Source organism: Alligator sinensis, unplaced genomic scaffold, assembly GCF_000455745.1.
Source record: "Alligator sinensis unplaced genomic scaffold, ASM45574v1 scaffold92_1, whole genome shotgun sequence".
NCBI lineage: Eukaryota > Metazoa > Chordata > Crocodylia > Alligatoridae > Alligator > Alligator sinensis.
This window is the reverse complement of record NW_005843010.1, coordinates 282,845-292,678: the sequence shown is the minus strand read 5'-3', so window position 1 is coordinate 292,678 and position 9,834 is coordinate 282,845. Positions and strand designations below refer to the sequence as shown.

The window sequence follows — 9,834 nt, the reverse complement described above, 5'->3', positions numbered from 1 at the left end:
CTCCTGGACTTCAGTGGACTTCAGCCCCTGCACCAAGCCTCTTTAACCCCTGCTGCCAGTGTGTGTGTGTGTGGGGCGGGGTGTGTGTGTGTGCGTGCGTATGTGTGTGTGCGGGTGCAAGGGAACCAAGTTGGCATTGTGTCACCATCTCCCATGTTCAATAAAACCACTGTCATTTGCAACCCTGAGTTGGGTCATGTTTTACTGAATCCCAGTCCCTTCCTTATCTTAAATTCCAGCCTTATTCTCTCTCTCTCTCTCTCTCTCTCAATTCCAGCCCCCACCCCTCTCCACTAGTTTCCCGATCTCCTCTCAATTCCTACTGCCTTTTCCCTGTGACTTTCTGCTGCCTTTCTCTGCTTTCCCACTGCCCCTGCTGCCTCTCAGTCTCTTCTGCCACTTTTTCTGTGATTTTCTGCTGTCCCCCTGCTTCCCACGCTCCTACTGCCTTTTCCCTCTGACTTTCTGCTGTCTTTCTCTGTTTTCCCATTGCCCCTGCTGCCTTTCAGTCTCTGCTGCTTCTTTTTCTGTGATTTTCTGCTGTCCGTCTCTCTGTTTTCAGGCCCCACCCTGCCCGCAGCTTCCCAGTTCCTGCGGTTTTCTCCAGCAGCTGGAGCCTTTCTCCAGCTCCCAGCACCTACTGCCCCTCCCTGCAACTTCTCTAGCTGCCCCGGAGCCATCCTCTGGCTCCCCCACACCCAGAGCCCCTCTTTAACACCCACACTGTCCCTTAGTCCCACTTTCCCTCTCCAGCACCTACCTTTTCAGTTCCCCCGTGGCTCTGGCTCCAGTCCCAGACTGTGCCAGCATACTTCCCTGTTCTGCAGGCTATTTGCGTTGTCTTTTAATCAATTAAAATCAATTAACCTAAAGTTACCCCCCAGCCTCAGTTCTTCAGCCCAGGCCCCTGCAGTCTACTGGTTCTAATCCCGGTCCTGGTAACTTTAACTCCTTACACTTCTACTTTCTTACCTTAACCTTTCCCCAGGTATCCCAAGTACACCAAGCACATGCATACATACACATCACGACACCCAACTTGGGAACACACCTGTGTGTATGTGTAGGTGGGTGGTATGTATTTGAATTAATGAATACACATATATATACACATATATAGATATCATTGTGTGTGTGTGTGTGGTATATGACTTAGTAATCCACGTATGTGTATTGCATGTGCAGGTGTTGGTAACTGGTAATTGATTCTGTCTAAATGTGGTATGTGTAGCGTGTATGGGCTTAAACTGGTGATAGGTGTGCATGAACCTAGGCTGGTTATTTTGAACATGTGTGTATCTGAGTTGCGTGTGTGTGTGTGTGTGTGTGTGTGTGTGTGTGTGTGTGTGTATAAGAGAGAGAGAGAGAGAGCATTGTGTGCATGATATACAAATTAGTGATCTGTGTCTAGCTTTTGGGGTGTATAGTGTATGTGCTTGAATTGGTGATAAGTATGCATGTGCCTAGGCTGGTTTGGATGTGTATGTGCCTGAGCAGGTAGTGTGTGTGTGTATGCACCTAATTGATTTGTGTGTGTTGTGTATATGTGCAATTGTGTCACACCCTCCTGTCTAACAGCGCAATATTGAGATCCTGAGAGTTGGCCTGACCCCCCAGGGCAACAATCCCACAGGCATGATAGAAAGAAAATCTGTTTCCCAACAGATTTTCACATACTATGGGAACCATATTCTGATCCTTAAAAAAGAAGATAAAAAATGAAAAGCATCCTGCATACATCTTAAAAAGATACAGTACACACCCATGACCAAGCTACCTCTGGTGTCTCAGGCTATAACATTATCTTCAGGAAAGTTTGTTACTCTAAGCAGACTCACTGCAGCTTTTCTTTTGGCTTGTTCTCAGTTTCTCAGAGAATGCAGTGCATTTTTCCACACGAGTAATACAGGGTATCATCACATGCAGCTCAGCACTTGAGGAAATGCATAATGGGCCAGACTCCAAGGTGTCTAGAAAGTCCTCCAAGGCAGGACACAATAGGAACCCTGCAGCAGGGAGGGACTTGGTGCTTTTGGAAAGTTATAGACTCCCTTTTTGTAGGCAGTGTGAAAGAGCAACCCTGTAAATGTGACTGACTTGAATGAGGATAGAGTGTCGGGTGGAACCTGGTCGTGACTGACTTGAATGAGGATAGAGTGTCGGGGGGGACCTGGTATGAGGAATCTGCCACAGTTGGGGCCTGGGAACAGTTCGGGGTATAGGGGTGGGGAGGGGTGTCATTGATGGAGTACAGGCAGCAAGCATCAGACATGCTAAGAATTGAGACCAGAGGTAGGCCATAGTGGAGTCAGTAGCAACAGTCCATCTGAGAAGCCAGTGCTGCTCTAATAGAGTTGTTCTTGCTGAGCTGTGAGGTACTCTAGCAGGATCTAACCATGCCAAGGAGATGGACTACAAGATAGTAGGTTAAATTTAGCATAGAAGAGTTCAACCTAGTGTGTGCTAGAACAGTTTAAACCATTTCTGCACAGAGATAGGTAATCAGCAATCTATGAGCCATCGTAGGCTGCTCAGCATAACTGTCTGCTCAGTGTACCATGATAGCAATCAGAATTCAGAGGTTGGAAGGCATTGATTAACTCTTCCAGCCTTAGCACAACTAATTGCACTGAAGATGAGTGTTTTTCTTGGGTGCATCCAGCCTACTACCCTTTCCAGTGCTTTCCCCATAGTTCTTTCACTCCCCATTTCAAAATGTGCTTCCTCCCTTCATGCTGGAGGCTTAGATGGGCCAGTCCTGAGCTTGCCCTACTCACCCACTCCCACATTCACACTCCAAACCTGGAAATAGGCCAAGAGCACTTTAGAATTGTCCCCAGTTGCTATTCTCAAATATGCCAGAGAAGAAGGTCCCAGGAGTGGGTAAAGAGGGATGCCTCACAGCATCTTCACCAGCATATTTCCAGGTATGGATCATGTGTCCAGAAATGGGCACGCAGGGAATACTTAGGAACAGCTTGCCATGCTGCCACCACAGCATAGACATGCCCTAGAGGTCTTGGGTGTGCTGTACATATTTCCAGGCAGGGCCTTGTCTCTAGTAAACAAGACAGACAATGGTGGGACCAAAAATGTGCAGAAGCTTGTTTGATTGAGTCTGTACTTTTAAAGATTTTGCTTTTTAAAACAGGCCTCCTGTTTATTAAGACCCATGATTTCATGGAGGCCAGGCAGACTCCAGAATGGCTGCACCAATCAAGGCTGGACAGTGCATGGGAGCTAGATTGTCTGCAGAGGTATTTACTAACTAAAACAAGCCAAGCTGGGTGGGGGCTGCCATGACTAGTTAGTGGCCTCAAATTTTAAAATATCCCTGCAAAATGATCCAGCAGGAGTCTGAACAGCTCCAAACCACAAGCCTGTCTACCTTCAAGTTTTAAGTATCATGTAGGAAGACTCCTGTCTGCAAAGGTAGGGAAGAGAGTACAGGAGAGGAGAGAACTGCAGAGACTTCTGTGTGAATTGCCCTGAGAATCAGAACCTTTCTGACGGGCCCTTTGTGTAATTTCAGTGTTTAATATATAAATTTAGCCCTTCTTTACATCCTCTCTTGTGTAATTCAATTTGGCTGTCAGCAGACTGGCAGGGAGCCCAGGCGTCACAGAACAGCACAAGGAACATGTCAGGCTACAAGAAACACCTTCCATAGGCGGCAGGCCTGGGGCACCACTCTCATCCCAGAGCTGCCTGGAGCCTGGCAGTTTGTTGCTATTTGTGGGAAGCAAGGAACTGAAAGCACTAGTGGTCTTTTGAATTGTGTTTAAGTAGAGTTAGAACTAGGTGCTGGATATGGTGCCAGACAGGCAGACTGTGGCGACGTGCCCTGGCAGCTTTCTCTCTCTCTGCCCTGCTAAGAAGCCTAAGCCATGTCCTGGAAGGGCTCTCCTGCTTGGATTAAGGTGGAAATTCAGCTCAGCCAGAGCCTTCTGCTCCCCTTTATGATTAAAGGGAGTTCAGACGTTGTAGGGGGCCCCTCACCCACCATACCATCAACCGGTGGAAGTGAGGCAGAGATTTCAGTCATTAGGGAACATGCCGTGAGCAGCATCTCTCGCTCACCATTCAGCTCCACAGCTGAATCCAGTGAATTTCAGTGGATCACACAATCCAGTGAAAAGGACTCAGCAAGGCATGGGGCAGCATGGCATGTATTATAGCCTCCCTCCTTCCCTCCCTAACTCCTTTGTGCTGGGTTGGAGTACTACCTCTCCATGCTATGTTGTGTTAGTGGGTGGGAGACAGGTAGCTTATGACTCTGTTTTGGCATTTGAAAGCTATGTCCATTGTGACCTCTACATTCTTCGCCTGGGGCCTCACTTCTGAAGCTACCAACTCACTATTAGCCCCTCGCCCTCCCCATGCACCTCATGTGAGGCCACCAAACTGGCTAATGGTAGCTTCTGATCACTGCCCTGAGATGAAGCTGGATTAGCCCCATATCTCATTGCCCAGCTTCTGCTCCAGCCAGTTTCCAAGGAAAAAGGAAAACCATATTATAAGCAAGAAAGTGAGGGTAAGCAGATTGCAATAAGCCAGTATCACATGTACTGATCAGCATCTGTGACATGGAGAGTTAGCACCTGCAAGCCAGCCATTAACAGATACAGGGCAGGAGAGGGAGGCACTGATAATACTTTTCCCACACCCACCTTCCTCCCCACTATGGTGAAAGCTGCTCACCCCAGAGACCACAAAAGGCCATATTTTCTGTTGGCTATGTTCTAGCGTCACTCATGGTACTGAAGGGTTTGGATTAGCTATGATTATAAAGAGGGACTATTTACTCAGGCTTCTGAATGGAGATGCTGAAGTTTTCACTAGTTCTCAGACTGATTGCACAACAGGCGCTGAGCAGGGTCATCACAAAGAGTATTGGTGTGTTCTGACCTGGAGAAAGAGTTGTGGAAAGGACTGATGACCTATTGTGGTGGGGTCTGGATTCCTGTGAACTCCACTTTCTCAGCAAGCCTATGCTTAACAGCAGTGAGTGAATTACCTACCTGTTTTCTCCTTATCAACTTGTAAGACTGAAGGTGTCCCCCTTCCATCACAGGTGTCCCTGTGGCAGGAGATAGAGCCATTCTCTGACAGCCCAAGAGCAAAACTCAGCATGAACAGGATACAGAAATAAACAGACTCCTGCCTACAAAGTGAGCAGTTCAAATCCAGCCCAGCAGTGACCGTCCTTAAGTTAACTGCTGACATGCAATGAATTGGTTGGTCTCAGTCCCATCCTGTGTGTCAGTATGTGGATCAGAAAACCTATCAATCCACCAGCCAGTAAGTAGCCACTGCAGGGGAGAACGTTTGAGCGGGCCATGGAGTCCAAACTTTCCTGTATCTCTCTAAAAGACAGGACTTCTGGGACACATGGGTTAAACTCAGGAAGTTGCTGTGTTGTTTCTTTGCTCTCATCACAGGAATAACTTTAGAAGGAAACCAGGAAGACACAGTTGGATCCCAGATATCCCTATTTATTAATAATGTACAAACAAACAAGGCCTAGCTACCTATACAAGAGGCTGTTCTGCTCGGGTATGGTGACTTCTGCAATAGCAAGTAAGGAGGCTCACCAATACACATTATTTAAAGAGATACTGCCCAATTCCTATGCACTACACTAGGAGTCAGCAACGTTTTTGGGCAGAATGCCAAAAACATCTGAAACCTCAACTTGGAAGATGTAGGCATGCCAGGGGCAGATGGCAAGGGAGGCACGAGGAGCCCAATCCTTGTTGTGGCAGCACAGCCTTGGCCCCTTCTCCAAGATGCAAGTGCCAAGCAAATGCCTTCATGTGCCATGCTCTGGCATGCGTGCCGGAGGTTGCGTACCCCTGCACTACGCACTTTCTCGGCTCTGTTCAGGGTTAAAGTGACAAATACCCAAGGTTATTAATCCAGCCCACAATAACACATCATTACCAACTTCTCACTTGCAAAAGAACATGAGTCAGCGTCCTACCCTACCCAGAACGAGGCTGACTTTAAAATCTTGAAATTAAAAAACAAACAAACCTATAAGCAGGTTTTAAACCTGCTTTTCCCCCCTTCAGGCCAGACTTGTGTCATGTTTCAAGCATTGCTGCATAAGCATCAGGGTTAGGAACTTACATTAAAAAGAGTCAAGTTTCTCATGTATGCACAAGACTCCGAGAGCTGGGACTTGAAGAAATGTGTCAAATATCATTAGTCTCAAAATGAAATGATGAGAACTGGCTACTCTGGAAATATAGGGGGAGCAGAGAAAATTCCTCACCTCCTCCCCACACACACACAGCTTGAAAATCCTTCCTCAGAACTATTTGGAAAGAAACTACTGCAGTAGCAGTCACCCTTTTTGGCAAGAGTGTCACATTAAGTCCAAAGTATAAAACAGTGCCACCTCCATCACCTAATGTTGAAGACAGTTGCCACTGCAATGTAGTTACACACAATTCACTGGTATCTACCTCCGCAGCTCCCACAGGGGCACACCCTCAAGCCAGCCCCAACCCCCAACTCCCATCCCCCTTCCCCAAGAGCCACTCTGATCCCTATTATGCTCCTGAGTACCACTCTAATCCCTGCCCCCTTTCCAGGGGCTGTTCAGATCCCTGCCCCCTCCCTAATTGCTTCCCAGACTCCCATCATCACTGCCCTCTTTAACTCAGCACCCAGGGCTCATATGCCAAACTCACCAGGTGCCTGTGCACCTGGACGTGTTGGCCACCACTGAACTACAAGATTCAAGTTACCTTCTGCCTAACTGAGATGAGAGGGTGACAGGGAGCTGATTCACCTTATTAGAAAGTCAGGGAAGATGCTCCTTTGATGAGAGGGACTCTTCACCTTTGGGAAAGAGCATGGAGTCAGCCATCTCTTTACTCAGCCAGGAAAGGCACAGATAAGCCTTGTGGAGCCAAAGGGTAACTGTGCTGCAGAAGCTGAGCTATCTACAGGGATCCCAGCCAATTTCAAGTGTTTGCCCTTCCCTTGCCCTCCAGCCCTCACCCTCTGCAAGGAAACCTCTTGAATGTTTGCCAGAGAGGAAAAACAAATCAAGAATATCTCATTAAGCAATGAACTTGAGGTGGGTTCTTCATAGGCTCAGCAGAACTGTTCATGCAGCTGTTGATGACACTAATGCTTTTGGCATCCATGTGTGAGGCAAAGGGGTGTCCTCTCCCCAGCACTGTGACCTGGGAGCTCTGCAAAATCTACTTTGATTCTCTCCTGTGCAAGATGCACCAGCGAAAGAGAAAGAGATGAAGCAAAATTAACTAAACAGGCAGGGATGTTCCCCATTTACCCTCTCACACTTTAACTGTGTACCTCTTGTCCAGCCAGCTAGACCCTACCTATCATTTGTTATCAGCTGTGCTCAGTGCAATACCACCTCTGTAGGTTAAGAATAAGACTTCACACTACTCTCTTGTATCCTGTGTGTGCAGTACCTAGCAATGGCTTTGTTCAGTTTTCTCCCCTTGGATTCCCCACCTTCTGGCCTGTTCAGACAAGACAGAACAGAGGACAAGAAGCTGCTGTGTTTGAAGCAGAGGAATTAAGAGTCTGGAGACACATTAAAAATATAAATGAGGGTATTACTGAGCACTGGGATTATCCAGGAGAAAGCAAATTCTGAATGCCTGGCCCTTAAACTCTGTAGCAGGATATTGCTGTACTCTTCCTGGGAGTCAGGACTCCTGGGTTCCTGGCTGGCTGCGGACCGTGTGAATTCATACCTCTGTGCCATTGTTTCCCCTTCTGTAAAATGGGATGATGGTTCTGATCTACATCAAGGGCAGCTCAGGGTGCTTAATAATGGGCACAAAGACTTTGCTCTTTTACGCAGGTCCCTGGTACCCAGGCTGTCGATATCAATCTACTGCTTGTCAGTCCTATTTCCAAAGCTCCTGATCCCTGCAGCCTTCCACTGCTGGCTTAGTTCTGGTCTCACCCCCTTGTCGGACTGGTCTCCCTCTCTTCTGCTCTGGGATCCTCCCTCCTACCAGCACAGCCCTGCTTCCTTCAGGCCTTTCCTTTCCAAGCTGCTTTCTAGCAATAAACAAATATCCTGTGCTGATTATGAACAAAACCTCCCATCCCCCAGATCTGCTCCCAGCTGACAGGCATCCTGTTGTCACTGCCATGTGTACATAAGTTTCCATTTCTGAGATCCACTCATCACTTTGGCAGGCATCCCTGGCCTTTCACCTTTTATCTAGGATCTAAACCATAAACAAACGAGGTGACGCAGGCAAACAGGCAGGGGCCAGGGCTGCAGGAAGTGCACAGCCTCCCCTACACACAGCCCTGCCACTTCACTGTGGTCCTGGCAATCAGTAAAACCTGGGTGGCCAGTGCATGAAACAACATACAGCTGCAGGACAACAGCGCTGCTGGCTTTCGTGATTTATCCTGGATCTCACAGTCACTGGGCTTTGTCTGGGCTGCTTTACACAGGGATGGTTCTTCCTTGAGCTGGGAGTTGAGCTAGATCAGAGGTCAGCAACCAATGGCTCATGGTTATTTGGCCTGTGTAGCCAGAGGGCTACTGTGGCATTTTGGAGGCTGGGGGCTTTGCCTGCACTTGGAGCTAAAATATTGTTAATTCCTATTCTAGATATCTTCTTAAGGTCCTGATCTTTCTATGGTTCTGCGATTCTTAAAGCCCCGGCTGCTGGTGTCAGGGAAATGCCTAAGAATTTCATCTTGATTTAAAAAAGGCAAGGTTCTAAAGCTTGTAGTAACTGAGAAAGGGTTGACACTATAATCCCCAAAGCTCAGAAACTAGAAGGAAAATTAAAAGAACCAGTTTTTATATTTTGTCCCTAAACCTCACTATTTTTACATCATTTTTTTAAAGGGGGGTAAGGTGTGGTTCATGATTTTGGACCATGAAGCGGGCAGCACTGCAGGTCAAAGATTCCTCCATTCCTATATGTGCTGCTCCCTTGCCATGTCACTCCTGGAGCCCCTAGACAGCTCTGCCAATACACCTCAGTTCTAGCCTGGAAAACTGCGATCCTGCTGTCTGGGCTCCACACAAAGCTCTTCAGTCTGCAGTATTAGGGAATCTGCTGAAGGGATTTGAATCCAAATATCCCAGATTAGACCCCTCTCTTCAAACTATTCACCATTTTGGTTGTTCCCTTTGCCAGCCCATCCTCATCTGGATGTGCAGCCCCACTGCTACTCCAGTGCCTGGCTTCCAGCAGAGTCCACCTGATATGCTGCAGCTCTCTGCTCCCCTCCCCCTCTGCAAATATCCTGCCTGTAAACTGAGGCACTGAATTTAGGAGCCAGCTTTTCAAGATCCCTGGGCACTACATTAGGATGTACAAAATTAATTTCCTAAGTGAACCCCAGCCTCCAGATGACCAAGGCCTGAGCTAATGTTGAGACCTGCTAGACAAAGCGGCTTTTTTGGACATTACCTTCCTGGCATAATTAGCTCACAGAAAAACCTTCCCAACCCACACAAAAGCCACAGCCTGCAATTGCTTGTTTGCTGTCTGGAATAGAGAAACCAGAGACACTGGGGCTCAAGCTGTGTTTTCCTAAGGCTAAAAACACAGGGTATGGATGTTATTTTAGTAAATGTCTGAGCCCACTAAAAACCTTCTGATAAATGGATATGTCCCTTGCTCCTGTTTGTGCAGATCCAATGTCAAGCTAGGCTCAGTGCCATGGTCCTCCCACAGCTCTGGAAGCAACCGTCTCCTCCAGTGGGAATGCCATTGTGCTATGGAAGGAACTTGGAAGGAGATACTGAGAAACTATTTTTCAGGGTGCTAGGGATCACCCACCAAGAAAGCTAGATGGTCAAAGCCA

General features: G+C 47.6%; 1 protein-coding gene across 2 annotated transcripts in view; it reads right to left on the bottom strand.

Moving 5' to 3' along the window:
- The window catches only part of LOC102376581 (BTB/POZ domain-containing protein KCTD8-like), an 88,560-nt gene extending 81,676 nt beyond the window's left edge, over nucleotides 1-6,884 (bottom strand). Inside the window, exon 1 of one of the 2 annotated variants that reach the window (XM_025193068.1) lies at nucleotides 6,756-6,884. The gene's annotated coding sequence lies outside the window, so the exon portion shown is untranslated. The remainder of the gene's footprint in view (nucleotides 1-6,755) is intronic. The other variant, XM_025193069.1, reaches the window with a different exon arrangement.
- Nucleotides 6,885-9,834: the final 2,950 nt, after the last annotated feature.